Here is a 15,949-nt window from a genome sequence, read left to right as displayed (position 1 = left end):
GAATTATTTGAATCGGTTCTCTAACCCTTTGAATGAGCATAATGATGATCAGGTTGGTTCTCAATCCACCCCATCTCTGGATGTGAAACAATCTGTTAAAGGCGTTGAACAGTATATAGAGCGCTTAAAGTCCCTTATTGGTCCACAATTGGTATGTATCTGTTATTCCATTAGTATATATATTAGTTCTTGTAGACCTGTGTCAGTATTCAAAATATATTTAGTAATACTTTGTACTTTATAATATAATAGTTCTATGAAAATGAGATGTGATTTATGTGTGAACTCTGACTTTGCTTTCTGCATTCTGCCTTCTATGGGTTCTGATTTAGATTTTGACCAATTGCTGAAGGAGATAGCTAGTGCATCCGTGTAGGTGTCAGACTAATCCGTTATAACTATTATTAGGACAGGGAGTTTTTATGTGTTTTTTTTCCATAGTAGGGCAGTGAGGCCTGAAGCTTTGTTTATAGTTCGGAATTGATTTATTGACTACTTCTATTCAGTAGATCATATTGTGACTTATACCCTTTTCGACAGAAGGTGTAAATTAGTAAACTACTGCATTCTCAATCTATTTACATTAATAATGTCATAGTCCTGGGATTAACTACTCACCAGTAGCTTTCACGTGTATTTATTTAGAGTGATAAACCATTTTCATGTTGATTTATATTCAGCCTCTCTTCTGATTGTAAAATTCTAAAAGTTATCTAATTGTCTGTTGGGCTGAAATCTAGAGAATTTATTTACTTAATGCAGAGGCAGAGGCAGAGGCTAAATTACACGGAAGCCATGAAACTGGAAATTGAACGCCTCCGCTTAAATCTTTTTGCTGCTGAGCGAGATAGGGCTCTATTGGCATTTGGCACAGATCCTGCTTCTATAAATTTGAATCTGTTGCTAGATGATCTACAGATGATAAGATTGTGCAGGATCACAACTAGTCTTGCAATGGTGGGACAAGCAGCTCTTGAAGACAAAATTACTAAATCAATTGGTCTTGAGAAAAATGACGATGATGTCATTTATTTCTAGAATGTTTCTGGTTTTGGAGAGAGTTGTGTTGGCGGTGTGTGTGAGGTACATGCTGAAAATGGGGAGGCAGTGCAAATATCTACCGTGAAATCATCAGCAGATTCCTCAAGGTCTTTGTTGTGTTCTCATTGTGGGAGAAACGTTTGTCAAATATGTTTTGCTGGAAGGGGAGCATCTCTGCTTGCAAGTTATAGTATAAGGGGTTCTTTGAACTCTAATGGTGGACAAGGCCGCAGTGGCTCAAGCCATGGAAGCCAAGCTGACATCTATACTAATAACAACTATGTCACATCAAATGGGGTCATCTGTAAACACTGCTGCAGTGATGTTGTGCTGAATGCATTAGTACTGGACTATGTCAGGGCCTTGTTAAGCTCCAGAAGAACCACTCGTGTTGGTACTGCTGCTTTTACAGCTTTGGATAAAGTCCTTGAATTTTCCTTGAATGCTGAAACTAGTAAAAACCTTTTGGCGCCCCAGACTCTAGTAAAGTTTTGAGAAAGATACTAAATGGGGAAGAATCTTTAGCTGAATTCCCATTTGCCAGCCTTTTGTACTCGGTCTATTATTTTTTCTATTTTGATCACTACCAAAAGCTGTTTTATTTAAGTGTCTTTAACTACACTGCATTAAATGATATTCTTTACACGGTACGTTAATGTTTTATTATGTATATATATTATATATATGCGATACAGGAATAGGTACGTAGAATAAAATGATCTTGTATGCGATACACGAATACGTGGAGAAAAAAAGCTTATACAAACAAATGTGGACGCTTTTTGGAGTCGTGTTATAGAGTTCATTTAGATTAAAATTCACGCCAACAGAAATTTTTGGACGCTTGTAAGCGTAGACTACCCAAATTTCTCGTCGCTTTTAGGCGTCGAAAAATCAATTAGTTAAAAGATGGGCATAGCGGGAATTAATGTTGTCGTCGGCAATAACAAAAACTAGACGCTTAAAAGCGTCGAGGTTCTCGATGCCTAACAAAAAATAGGGTCTGCAAAAAGCGTCTTCTTTCTCGACACAAAAAAGCGTCGGGAATATTCTCGACTTTAATTTTCTCGGCGCTTCTTGAAAGCGTCGAGGGCCAATTTCTCGACGCTTTTATGCGTCGTAAAATGGTCTAAAAAACGTCTTTAACGGGCGGGATTTATAGTAGTGTGGGTTTAAAATCCCCTGAAATAGTACAAGTCCAATTTTCCAATGGGTTGAAAATCCCCAGAAATAATACAAACTCAAATTCCAAATTCTATCTCCGGGTTGAAACTCCCCTAAAATACTTCGATATTCTACGGGTTGAAATTCCCCTAAAATAATCCAAATTCTACTCCGGGTTGAAATTCCCCTAAAATATTCCAAGATCCAATGGGTTGAAATTCCCCTAAAATATTGACGGGTTGAAATTCCCTTGAAATAATACAAAATCAATTCCCTTTCAATCGGGTTGAAATTCCCTTAAAATACTTCGAAATCCAATGGGTTGAATTCCCCTAAAATATTGACGGGTTGAAACTCCCCTGAAATAATACAATATCCAATCTCCTAAAATATTTCCAATGGGTTGAAAATCCCTTGAAATAATACAAGTCTAATTTCCAACGGGTTGAAATCCCCCTAAAATAGTCTGAGTTCAATATTCCAAGTTCTAGTACAAGGAGGAAGCCTCCACAAAAGAATGAAGCCTCCTCTCAAACATTTCCAACGGGTTGCAAATCCCAAATACAAGTACAAAATCCAAAATCCCGAATCTTCGGAGTGGCACTTAGAGTCAAGTCTAGGTCTCATTCATTGCATGCATATCATATCATGTGTCGGGAAGTCCAAGTTCTAAAGTTCAAAATCATGTGGTAACTAGGTGCTCGGACTCATTCTCTCATAATCCTATTCAAGATGACTTCACTAGCAGCGGTCGTAGCAGAGCTCTATGAACGTGTTGAGGAAGCTGAGGCTCGCATAAGGGCTCTCGAAGACAATCAAGAAACTCTCTTCCATGCTGTGGGTCCTTTCGAGGTTGAGGAAATATTTCATAACCAAAGGCCTGTGCCGCACCTTGTACAACCAAGTGAAGGGTCGGAGTCTGGGATTGTTAGTAGGTTGCCTCAATAAGAAATTTGTGAGATATGGGCCAACGATGATGAAGACACATATCAGGACCCTCCTATTGAGAACATCTCTGACGATGAATGCCGAGAAATTGTGAGCGCCGACTGGTACTTGGACCCTAAGGCAGAAAACAGTGTTCAGGTCATGACCAGATCCGGTCGAATTCAAGAGCCAGTCAACAGAACGGCACCGGCAGCTAACATCCCTCTACCCACCGAGGAGAACCCTTTGATCAAGCAATTGAAGCGCACTAAGGCAGCGGTTAATATTTGGCAACACATGGCTTCCTCCGTGGAACATCGCACTACTCTAATCAATGCTCTTGTCAAGTTGAATGTCACCCCAGAAGTCACTCCTGACGAGTTGGTCGGGTTACATACAAATCTGGAAGAACGAATTACCTTTACAAATGAAGACCTCCCACCTGAGGGGGCAAGCCATCACAAGGATCTCTATTTGACTGTTGAATACAAAGACAAAATCATTCCCATGACTCTAGTGAGCAATGGGTCAGCCATCAATGTGTGTCCTCTTCGCACTACTGAGAATTTGGGTTTCACCCCTAGTGACTTTTCTAGTTCCTCCCAAGGTGTTCGCGCCTATGACAACACTCGTCGGGAAGAAATGGGAACTCTCACTCTTCTACTCCGAACATGCCCAATCGAGCGCAAAGTGAGCTTTCAAGTGCTCAATATCAAAGCAAGTTTCAATCTCCTTTTGGGGAGACCTTGGATCCATGACCTCAAAGTTGTGCCATCCTCACTCCATCAGAAAGTCCGAATAATAATTTCTAAAGCTCGCGGAATAAGAATCTCGTTCCCGTGCCCGGATCTCACCCATCCGTTTCGAAGATTCAAAGCCTTATCCAAATCGAGTCACTCTTGGTGTTTCCCAACGGGACCCTAAAATAATGTTTGGTGGCGACTCCTTCAAGATCCAAAAATTCAAAGGTTTCTAAAAACCGCCCCCTTGTAGGGAAAAAGGGCAATTCGAGCCCGAGCGGAAAAAAAAAAACCCCTACAGCCACCATATAAACTGCTCACATAATCTGTTATTGAATCACGACTACTAAGATAAACTATGGACAAATCGGTTATTGCTAATCTCCCTTAATCAACTTAAATCACTATTATTACTATCATTAGTTAATTACTTGTGCATTAAAATCAATACAGATTAGTAACGTAGGATAACACATGTCCCTTTCATCGTTGCATTAAACTAGTAAGGACCGATGCATGGCCTAATGTTGGGCACCCTCGAATTAGTAAATGTCCCTCGAACCCTCAATCTCTACTTTGCTAATGTACATTGAGCGGTATCCAAACCAGGGATCACAAGGGAACCTAAGGCCGTAGTGATCAAATACGTGAGCATGAGTTACGGCTGCTACTAGCTATCGCAACAAACGAATTTTGTCAGTTTTCCTCACTTTCGTTAAAAACTGAATGGAGACCACGTTCTACTAAATAGGAGGCTACGGCAACCTAGTTAGTCCCCTATTTACTTAATATGATTGCCACGTCCGCGAGGGAAGTCGTTGAGCCATTTATTTAGAAACACCTCTTTTTCGAACCCCTCACAACATGAAAAGTGGAGATATTCATACTTAAAATATTCTCTTGTAATGCTAAGTCTCCTAATTTCAATATTTAAATAGATTTCTAACTTCAATTTCCCATTTCAAACTCAAATTGATGATACCATAAGTGAGAAATCTCGCTTAAAAGTTAGATTAATATAAGTTTTTGAAACATTCTAGAATAAGATGTCATACTTGAGCATTCTTGTTCTTTGAGTTTCAAGTCTTTAAAACTCATCTTTTTTTCAACATTAAATTCCGGTTATTTATTACTTGCTTATTTTATCTCTTTCTATTCATTCGGTTGCACCTAGTCCTTGCAGGTGTTGTATAATTCAATTTCTATGTACAATTGTGGTGTATGTTTCTGCTTATGTGCATCACCTTTTCAAACGATAAATTCAAAGACCTACATAGTTTATTAATTAAAAGTAAAAGTACTTATACTGACAAATAGAAGGAAAAAAAATTTGGCAATACAAATAAAAGGTAGATGTTAGACAAAATATGCAAAGAAGATTCATTTACAAAAAAATTCATTTTCACATACCAATGGCTGACACAATTGAGAACTTGGACAGGGAGCACGAGAACCCCAGTCAAAAGCACCTAGTAGTTGTTCAGGGGAAAACTTTGAATGTCAGAGTTGCGATTAGCAACAGGAAAACTATATCAAAGTAGGCTAAGCAACTGGTTAAATCATATGGAAGCTAATATTTATATTCCACTAAATGAAACTAACTAGTATTGACCCCATGCTATGCATGGCTTTTGTTTTATTTTAAAAGTGAGTTTAATTTTTCAATTCATAAAAAACGAGTAATATATTTCATTTCTTGTTTTACTAAGAAAACAGTGAAGAAAAAAATATTAATTGGTATGTTTATTGAAATTAATTGAAAAATTAAAGATAAAGGGACATGAAATCTATTGGAGGTGAAGGGAAATGAATTTTTTTTGGTGGTGAACAGACATTAAATAGGAGAAGAAAAGGGCATGAATTTTATTTGGTGGTGAAGAGACATGAAATTGGAGAAATAAGGGGCATGAAATTAAAAATAAAATAGAATGGGAAGATGATTGCAAGGAGGGACACGTGGCACTCCAAATTTCTTGCAAATGTTCCTGCTATTAAATATTAGTATAGATTTGAATAAGTTCTGATATACATGTCCACCCTATCTTAATATCCTTTACAATTTCGCCCAACTTAAAAGTAAAGGCAAACCCCAAGTTACAAAAAATAGGGGAATATGTTTATATTGGTAAATAGGTCATTTAAAAATTCAAATATTAAAGTTTTGATTGGATTCGTTAATTTTAATCGTTCTCCTAACCATAATTGATAAAAATCTGAAATTTAATTGTTTGGAATGGATTAAATTGTTGGATTAATTTTATCTAAGCATTAAAAATAATGTTGATTGGATTCGTCTATGTTTTTCGAATTATGTTAGCCTAAATTATTTATTTTCATGAATTGGACTTTGTGAAAAATTATTAAATCGCCTTGATTTAACTTTTTTCATAATTTTGACGATTGAATTTGTTAATTTTATGAAATTAAATGTCGTAATTATTTTTGACTCAGAAACAAAATTAGATGTTTGGTTTGACAGAAAAGTGAGCACATCACCCTTGGCGAGAACTGTTATCCCGCGAGAGCGTGGGCGCTGCTAGGGTGTTGTTGCTCGGGCACATTGGTCGAAGAATGGGTGAGAATGAGGTTATATGGGCGAGCGGCTGGGTGCGCAAGCATGCATGGATGGTGCGCAGGCGAGGCACGCGGAGCAGCGCCATGCGCGCTGCTACTGCTTCACGAGCGTGCGTGCGCTTTGCGAAGCGCAACGATGGGCAAGGCACAAAGCTAACGCCAATTACCACACCTCGCGCACATCAACGAGCGCTGGTCTTGCGACGTTGCTTCTCATTGGGCTGGCATTGTAGCGTGGCACAAGGCCCATGGCCGAGTGCTATGTTGCGATGATTGATGCGATTACGAGCCATGGCCCAAGGCTTAGGGTTTGGCTTTGGGTTTGGGTTTGGGCTTGCGGTTTCACGTAGGGGCTAACGACTTGGACTTTTTAATATTTTATTTTCGTTTTATCTTGGGCGGGGCCGTAAGTTTAACATTTAAAATTGAAAGTTCAATATATGATATACTACCTCCGTTCCTTAATGTTCTTTACGCTTACTATTTTCACGAACTCCAATGCAATATTTAACCACTTATATATCCATTTCTGTATGTGAAAAAATTATTAAAATTTGATATTTTTAAAATACATAACGAGACCAATCTAACAAGATCTTAAATGATAACATTTTGACGTATATAACAATGAGAATCTACGGTCAAAGTTTTCATACTTTGGACACATATCCCAAAGCGTAAAGAACATTAAGGAACGGAGGTAGTATATTGGTTTAAGTCGGAGTTATTTTAATGAAAATTGGAAAATTAATTATTTTCATTTACTTTGCGTAGGACGATCGCTTTTAATTAAATAAGGATTTGATTAGAATATAATTAAGGTTAATAATATGAAATTGATTAACTTTTAGACTGTGTATACATGAACGCAATAATTAATAATGTTAATTTGTGTAAGCTTGCTTGGTCCATTCGTCTTAGATTACGAATGGGTGAGTGTATATTATGGATTGGATTCATTGCAGGTTAGCAAGTGACTAGTATAGCCCAACTAGGATAGAAAATACGGTCTAGGAACCGTTCTATCTTTGAATATAATTTTTAAATATGGTCTGCATACCATGGAATACTTTTGTAATAAGAATTTGATTAGTTATTTCAATTGCTTAAAATTTGTATTTAAAAATTCTAGTTTGTAGTTAGATTTTTTTAATTTAATTCAAAAAGGTGTCAAGCTAACAAGCTAAGACGATGTTTGAAGATTGGAGACATCAAGACCAAGCCAAGGGGGCCATATAGATCACATTTCTTATGTTTTTATATATTACTTGTATATACTTTGCATGAGATTGTTGTTTTTTGTTTTGTTTAAGCTTTTAGTTTACATAATTGTCAAACGACTTAGAGCTTTAAATGTTGATATCTCTCATGAGATATATGGACATTGACCTTCTTTGATCGGATGTGGTGTTATTATGTAACAAGGCCTCCCGAAGAATTAAATACCGTGAAAATTCATAGAAGTGCTCAGATTGATTAAGGCTTAATCATCTGCAAAAGTTTAACATTTGAATTCTGTAACTCGAGAAACACTTCTGGACTTAATAATTAAGGATGGCTTGGATCTTACCTTATGTTCAAAAGTAACACTAAGGGACAAAGAAATAGGAATGCACACTTGTCTAAAGGGCAAGTGGGAGACTAAAGGAAATGTTTCCTTCACCCAAGGTTCATTGGTCTAATATCAAGGTTCAGATTAATCACCGGAATATTTAATTCAGTGAGATCAAGTGATCGGAATAGCTAGCTGGAGAAATGCTTCTGATCAGTGAGTTCTAATCCTTATTAGGATCATAACTTACTTTTGATTTAACCTTCATGGTCACACCAATGGTATATAATGGATCGTCGGATAAATCAAAAATTGCTTTAATGGCTAACCGAAAATTTAGTTCGAAAAACTTTAAATATACGATAAGTGGTTGGATCGTAGTCGTACATCGTATCGCGTAGATTGTGAGTTGGGCCGCACAAATAATCGTATCGTACGACATTGGATCGTCAAGTGCTATACGATTAATAATGGTCGCAAGGCCATAGACGTGTGTACGAAGGAGCGAGCAACGCTGCCAGCGATGAGCCTAGTGCGCAAGCGCGCAAGTACCATAGGGAGTAGCAACGCGCGGCCCATGGGCTGGGCTTGCGCGCTAAGCTGAGAGCAGCTAGTCAGCTACAGCAGTAACACGATGGGCAAGCGCGCGCGAGCGTGTTGTTAGGTTGTTGATATGCATGTTTTATATAGTATTTTTACCCCCGTCCCTTAGTACTTTTATGTGTCAAACGTGCTCTTAGGAGCCGTTTCTAGTACTAATGTGTGTTATTGAGTGTGCCTTGAGTTTCAGGTTTGATTATGAGAAATTGGTCTTTTTAGACCCGTTTCATGTTGATCTAGGCCACTATATGAGCCCGAGGAAGTTCGGGACCTTCATCGTCGACTTTCGGGAGCCTTGGATGCTTATGGTTGAGCCCCGGGTGTTAGACTCAGTGATATGGGCGAGCTATACTGAAGATTGCAAATCGCCCTGGAAGCTGAGGGCGAAATGCAATCGGGCGGAATTGAAGCAGTTTGGATTCATCAATGCGCGCCCGATCGGGCGCAGCTCGCCCGATCCGGATCGGGCGGTCATCCAGAAGCCTATGTGGAGAGTTCGCAAACCGCCCGATCGGGCGGATTTTGGCCCGATCGGGCCGACTATCGAGTGGATCGCCCGATCGGGCGACGCCAACCTCCAATAGTTTTTCGCGCATTTACTTTCCGTTTTTTAGGCTTTATTTTGGTAAACTATATAAACAAGCTTTAATTACTTTTAGAGGACATCTTATTTTTTAGTATTGAACCTTAGTATTATTTTCCTTAGCCTAGTTTTCTGTCTAGTTTATGCAAAAACACTTAGTTTAATTCTCAATAAAAATTCAAGCTTTCACTTTCCTTTGTTCTTCAAATAGGTATTATTTCTCATTTTAATTCCTTGTCTTGCTTTAATAATGATTTCAATTATGATTATTGCTTTGTTTATTGTCAACATGCTTGAGTAGTTTAATTTCTAGGGTTGGGGATCCATGAATAATATGAAGGGATGATTGAATGATTATGATTGTTGGTATTGTAATTGATTCCTATGGATTGGTTTATTTCACTATACAATTAGATTTGTGCAGGTTTAATTGTGGTAGTTATGCAATATCAAATTAAGATTCGAGAGATGCAATTTGATGTTTAGGCTTGTGTCAATAGGTGGAATTAGAGTTAATACGTAGCGAGAGCCCGTTAATTCTAAGTCTATGATTATTATCGACTTGAGAGAGCATGCTAGTCTAATTAATTACTTTGTTGATTATCGTGCTTGTTCAATGTCCTGGATTATTATTTGTTGGCGAACCTATGCCCTAGATTCCTTAATATATTGATTCATTCTTGTTTAATTATCGTTCGTAGTCTTAGCATACAAAAATCACCAACCAACTCTTGTTCACAATAGTCTAGATTAATTAATTGATAGTAGAAAGAACGCATGTTTCCCTGTGGATTCGATCCTGACTTCCCTTGCTACCTAGCTAGTGGACCTTAGGTTATTTTTGATTAGGTGATACGACTTTAGCCTGTCAAAATTTGGCGTCGTTGCTGGGGCAACGGTTTTATTTTCTGTTGTTGATTGCTTATCCTAGATTATTGTTTGTTACTACTCAAGGAACTCACGTTCCATTAGACCGGATCTCACATTGTTTTGTAGTCTTTTTCTATGCCCAGGACCGTAGGTACTAGTAATCTTACTCCATTCGATCCTGAGCCCGAAAGAACCTTTCGTAGACGAAGAACTTTCATTGCACAGTGTGGGAATTACTCTGATTCTGATCATAATATTGGCGATATTTTTCCTTCAGATATATATTCAGTTTCAGAGATAGAGATGGGTGACGAAAATCTGCTACCGCCACCTACCCCACGGCTTACAGACTATTCTAAGCCAAGTCTGTCCGTGCTACCAAAGGCGATCATGCCTTCTATTGCAGCTGAGACCTTCAAGATTGAGCCCGCATTGATTAACATGATCGAGAGACGCCAGTACGGTGGGGAACCAGGTGAAGATCCGAATCTTCACATTCAGTCCTTTATTCAATATTGTTCCACCATCAAGCAAAAGGGATTAACTCCGGAGCAGACTATGGAGATACTTTTCCCGTTCTCTTTGAGTGGGAAAGCTAAACTGTGGATTAATGGGTTGAATCGGGCGGCTTTGAAAATCACTAATTGGGAGTCCTTGGCTCTTTCTTTTTATGTTAAATATTTTCCACCTGAGAAAACGGCTCGTCTGAGGGGTCAGATATTAGGTATCTCACAACAAGCGGATGAGAGTTTGTTCGAGGTCTGGGAGAGATTCAAGGATTTGCAAAGAGAATGTCCGCACCATGGTTTGGAAGATTGGTTCTTGATTCAGCAGTTTTATAATGGTCTGGGCAATGAGTCTAGATGTTTGTTGGATTCGGCTGCCAGTGGGAGGTTCATGCAACTTGAGGTACCTAGAGCTATGGAGGTGATTGAGGAAATATCCATTCACAATGCCCAGTATGGAAATCCTAGAGGTCTATCTAATAGGGGTGGTAAGCATGATTTAAATTCTATTGAACAATTAACTGCCCAATTGACTGCTTTACACTATAAGTTTGATAATATGCAAGCAGCCAATGCTCAACCTACCCAACCTGCTAGTGTAGCTGCTATGAGTGCCCAACCTGCTACTGTTTGTGAAAGTTGTGGAATGTCTGGTCATTACGCACCGGAATGTAGGAGCTCTGTTGAACAATGTCACGCATTTCAATCCTACAAACAAAATAACCCATTCTCCAACTCTTACAATGAGGGCTACAAAAACAACCCTCTACTATCCTACAGGAGCAACAATATCCAGAACCCTCACCAAGTCCAACATCCACCACAACAACCATACCAACCCCCACATCAACAACCCTACCAACCACGGAACAACTACAACCAACAGTCTAGTGGACCACCTGGGTTCCCTAGACAACACACATCACCTCCACCACCACCACCTCAAACCACACAGCCTGACCCTATGCTAGTAGAGATGAGAAACATGATGCTACAAATGCAAAAATCTCTAAGTGAAAAGGATGCAAAAATCGATGCTCTTACTGCTCACAACAAGATCATTGATACACGGTTGGCACAGATGGCTACTACTATTGCAGGGAGGCCACCAGGCCAATTTCCTTCACAGCCCGAAAATAGGGAGACTGCTAATGCAATTACATTGAGGAGTGGTAGGGATTATGATGGTCCTTCTATGCCGGTTGAGGTTGATTCCGGGGTGTCTGCTAGTGATCTAGTAAGTGAGGAAATCCCGAAGATAGTTATGGATGAAAAGGAAGCTGAAAAGGTAGTCAATGAGAATGAGGCTACAACTGAGGTTAAGAAGGGGGAGGATATTCAAGTACCACCTATTGCACTCCCCTTCCCAAACCGACAACTCAAGAATAAGCTAGACAAGCAGTTTGGCAGATTCTTGGAAGTGGTCAAAAATTTGCAGGTAACGGTTCCTTTTACTGAATTAATTTTACAGGTTCCTGCTTATGCTAAATTCATGAAAGATATTTTGACCAGGAAACGTGCTTTTTGTGAGGTAGAGACTGTAGCTTTCACTGAGGAATGTAGTGCTTATTTGCAAAACAAGTCTCCACCTAAACTTAAAGACCCCGGGAGTTTTTCCATCCCATGTAACATTGGCACTGTATTTATTGATAAGGCTTTATGTGATTTAGGTGCTAGTGTGTCTGTCATGCCCTTGTCTGTCTGTACTAAACTGAATATGGGTGAGCTTAAGGTTACTAATATCACTCTACAAATGGCCGATCGTTCTGTCAAACACCCCTTAGGTGTTTTAGAAGACGTCCCTGTTAGAGTAGGTAAATTCTACATACATGTAGACTTTGTAGTACTAGACATGCAGGAGGATTCTCAAATTCCCATAATCTTAGGTAGACCCTTCCTTCACACGGCGGGGGCAGTCATTGATGTGAAAAGTGGGAAATTGACTTTGTCTGTTGGGGATGATAAGGTAACTTTTAATCTGAATAGTGCCTTAAAAAGTCCCATGCTAGAGGAGGAACAATGCTATCGTATAGATGTAGTTGATTTTATTACTCGTGATAACGTCTCCCAAGTTCTCGAAAGAGATCCCTTGGAGGCAGTGCTTTATTGTGAGTCTTCTGCAGGTGATAGCAGTTCTTGGAGTGCTGAAGTGGATGCTCTAAAGTTGGCTCTTAATGGTGGAGAATCTGAGCCGGAGAGCACCAAATTGAAGAGGTTAGTTCGGCCGGTTTGTTCTGTTAAAGAGGTAAAGAAACCCGAACTTAAGCCTCTTCCTGCTAACCTTAAATATGCGTTTTTAGATGATGAACAACTTTGCCCTGTGATCGTCAGTACTGCACTTGATGCAGACCAGTTATCCCAACTTCTTATTGTGTTGAAAAGGCACAAAAAGGCCATTGGGTACAGTATTGATGATTTAAAGGTATTAGCCCTGACTTTTGTATGCATAGGATACATCTAAATGAAAATCATAAACCATGCATCCAATCCCAGCGTCGTTTGAACCCTGTCATGCAAGATGTTGTAAAAGCTGAAGTTATGAAATTGCTTGATGCGGGTATTGTGTATGCTGTGTCTGATTCTAAGTGGGTGAGTCTTGTTCAGGTAGTGCCTAAGAAAGGGGGGACAACTGTGGTTAGAAATGAAAAAAATGAGTTGATACCAACTAGGGTAGTCACAGGTTGGCGCATGTGCATTGATTATAGGCGTCTTAATGTTGCTACTAAAAAGGACCATTTTCCCCTTCCCTTCATTGATCAAATGTTAGAAAGGCTAGCCTGTCACAAGTTTTTCTGTTACCTGGATGGTTATTCTGGTTTCTTTCAAATTCCCATACATCCAGACGACCAGGAAAAGACCACCTTCACCTGTCCCTATGGCACCTTTGCATATCGTAGGATGCCTTTTGGTCTGTGTAATGCACCTGCTACTTTCCAACGTTGCATGATGAGTATCTTTTCTGATTTTATTGAGTCTATCATGGAATTGTTTATGGATGATTTTAGCGTCTATGGTACTTCTTTTGATTCTTGTTTGCTAAATCTGACTAAAGTCTTGAAAAGATGTGAAGAGTGTAATTTAGTCTTGAACTGGGAAAAGTGTCATTTTATGGTTACTGAGGGGGTGGTTTTGGGACATTTGATATCTGATAAGGGCATTCAGGTGGATCGAGCTAAGGTCCAAGTGATTGAACAATTACCCCCTCCAGTTAATGTGAAGGGTGTTAGAAGTTTTCTTGGTCATGCGGGATTTTATCGCCGCTTTATCAAGGATTTTTCTAAAATTGTTAAACCACTTACCCAGCTCCTCCTCAAGGATGCCCCGTTTGTGTTTACTGATGCTTGTCTTGAGGCCTTTGACAGGATTAAACAGGCACTGATTTCGGCTCCCATCATTCGTTCTCCCGAATGGGATCTTCCGTTTGAGATAATTTGTGATGCAAGTGATTATGCAGTTGGGGCAGTTTTGGGTCAGAGAAAGGAGAAGGTTTTACATGCCATCTATTATGCAAGTAAGACCTTAGATGAAGCTCAAGTTAATTATGCTACTACTGAGAAGGAGCTTCTAGCTATAGTCTATGCCTTGGATAAATTCCGCACCTATCTGATTGGATCCAAGGTGATAGTCTATACTGACCATGCGGCCCTTAAGTATCTGCTCTCTAAGAAGGAAGCCAAGCCTAGGCTTATTCGATGGATACTACTGCTACAAGAGTTTGATCTAGAGATCCGCGACAAGAAAGGGGCTGAGAATGTAGTTGCAGATCACTTGTCTAGATTGAGGTATGACGATGGTAAGGGATCTACACCGATTGATGATTCATTTCCGGATGATCATTTACTTGCACTTGCCAGTCAGTCACCATGGTTCGCAGATTTTGCTAACTACATTGTGGGGAGAATTCTTCCGGCCGATCTTACATATCAACAGAAGAAGAAATTCCTACATGATGTCCGGTTTTACTTTTGGGACGACCCTTATTTGTTTCGTGAGACTGCTGAAGGGTTGTACAAGCGTTGTATTCCAGAATGGGAAGTTCAAGGTGTTATCATTAGGTGTCATTCTTCACCTTATGGTGGTCACCATGGACCGTCTAAAACAAACGCTAAGTTGTCACAATGTGGTTTTTACTGGCCTACTATGTTCAAGGATGCACAGGCTTTTATTATGGTTTGTGATGCGTGCCAGAGGGCCGGCACTATTTCGAGGAGGTATGAGATGCCACAGAACGGGATCCTTGAGGTTGAGATTTCGATGTGTAGGGAATTGATTACATGGGACCATTCCCATCGTCCAAGGGTAACTTGTATATCCTTGTTGCTGTAGATTATGTGTCAAAGTGGGTGGAAGTCGTTGCCTCACCTATAAATGATGCTAAGACAGTCATCTCCCTGTTCAAGAAGATCATTTTTCCTAGATTTGGGGTTCCGCGCGCTTTGATCAGTGATGGAGGGTCACACTTCCATGAGAAGCATCTGGATGCGCTCCTGCGCAAGTATGGGGTTTATCACCGCACTGGGCTAGCCTACCACCCTCAGACGAGTGGTCAAGTTGAGGTCTCCAACCGAGAGATCAAATCTATCCTTGAGAAAGTGGTGGCGAAGTCTAGGAAGGATTGGAGCGATAAGCTAGATGATACTCTATGGGCATACAGAACCGCCTTTAAGACACCTATTGGTACCTCCCCGTATCGATTGGTGTATGGCAAGGCATGTCACTTACCAGTAGAAATGGAGTACAAGGCTTATTGGGCAATCAAACAGCTCAACATGGATGCAAAGCTAGCCGGTGAGAAGCGGTTACTTCAATTGGGTGAGCTCGATGAATTCCGACTACAAGCCTATGATAGTGCCCGGATTTATAAGGAAAAGACCAAGAAGTGGCACGACAATCACATTTTGCATAGAGAGTTCGCGGTGGGCGACAAGGTTCTACTTTTTAACTCTAGGCTTAAGTTATTTCCTGGAAAACTTAAGTCTAGGTGGTCTGGGCCGTTCACCGTGACTATGGTAAGCAAGTTTGGGTCTGTTGAAGTAGAGAATGAGAATGGTGAACGATTCAAGGTCAACGGGCAACGTCTGAAGTTGTACCATGATGGGGCTACTGTAGGAGTGGTTGAGGTCCATCACCTCAACCCCTCCGCCTCATAGACAGCATATCTGAGGTAACAAGGTCGAGCGGGACCTAGAAATAAACCAGCGCTTTGCGGGAGGCAACCCGTATTTTATCTCTTTAGTAGTATAAGTTTGATTTTTGACTCTATTTTTGTGTGTTTAGTTAGTATTACCCATACCTAAGTGTGTTTAAGTATTTTTTTTGGTGTTAGTAAGGCGAGAAGAGGGCATTACGCTGTTTGGGTGTTTAGTAATGTGCAGGCCTAAAGCTCCAGGTT

At 39.9% G+C, this 15,949-nt stretch overlaps 1 non-coding gene across 1 annotated transcript; it reads right to left on the bottom strand.

Annotated features, from left to right (window-relative positions):
• Positions 1 to 10,753: 10,753 nt before the first annotated feature.
• LOC130466480 (small nucleolar RNA R71) lies at positions 10,754 to 10,860 on the bottom strand. Its single transcript, XR_008926705.1, has one exon. It is a non-coding gene; the product is annotated as a small nucleolar RNA R71 (small nucleolar RNA).
• Between the last annotated feature and the right edge of the window lie 5,089 nt (positions 10,861 to 15,949).

The sequence above is a fragment of the Spinacia oleracea genome, chromosome 1 (assembly GCF_020520425.1).
Source record: "Spinacia oleracea cultivar Varoflay chromosome 1, BTI_SOV_V1, whole genome shotgun sequence".
Classification (NCBI taxonomy): Eukaryota; Viridiplantae; Streptophyta; class Magnoliopsida; order Caryophyllales; family Amaranthaceae; genus Spinacia; species Spinacia oleracea.
This window is presented reverse-complemented; position numbering and strand designations above follow the sequence as displayed.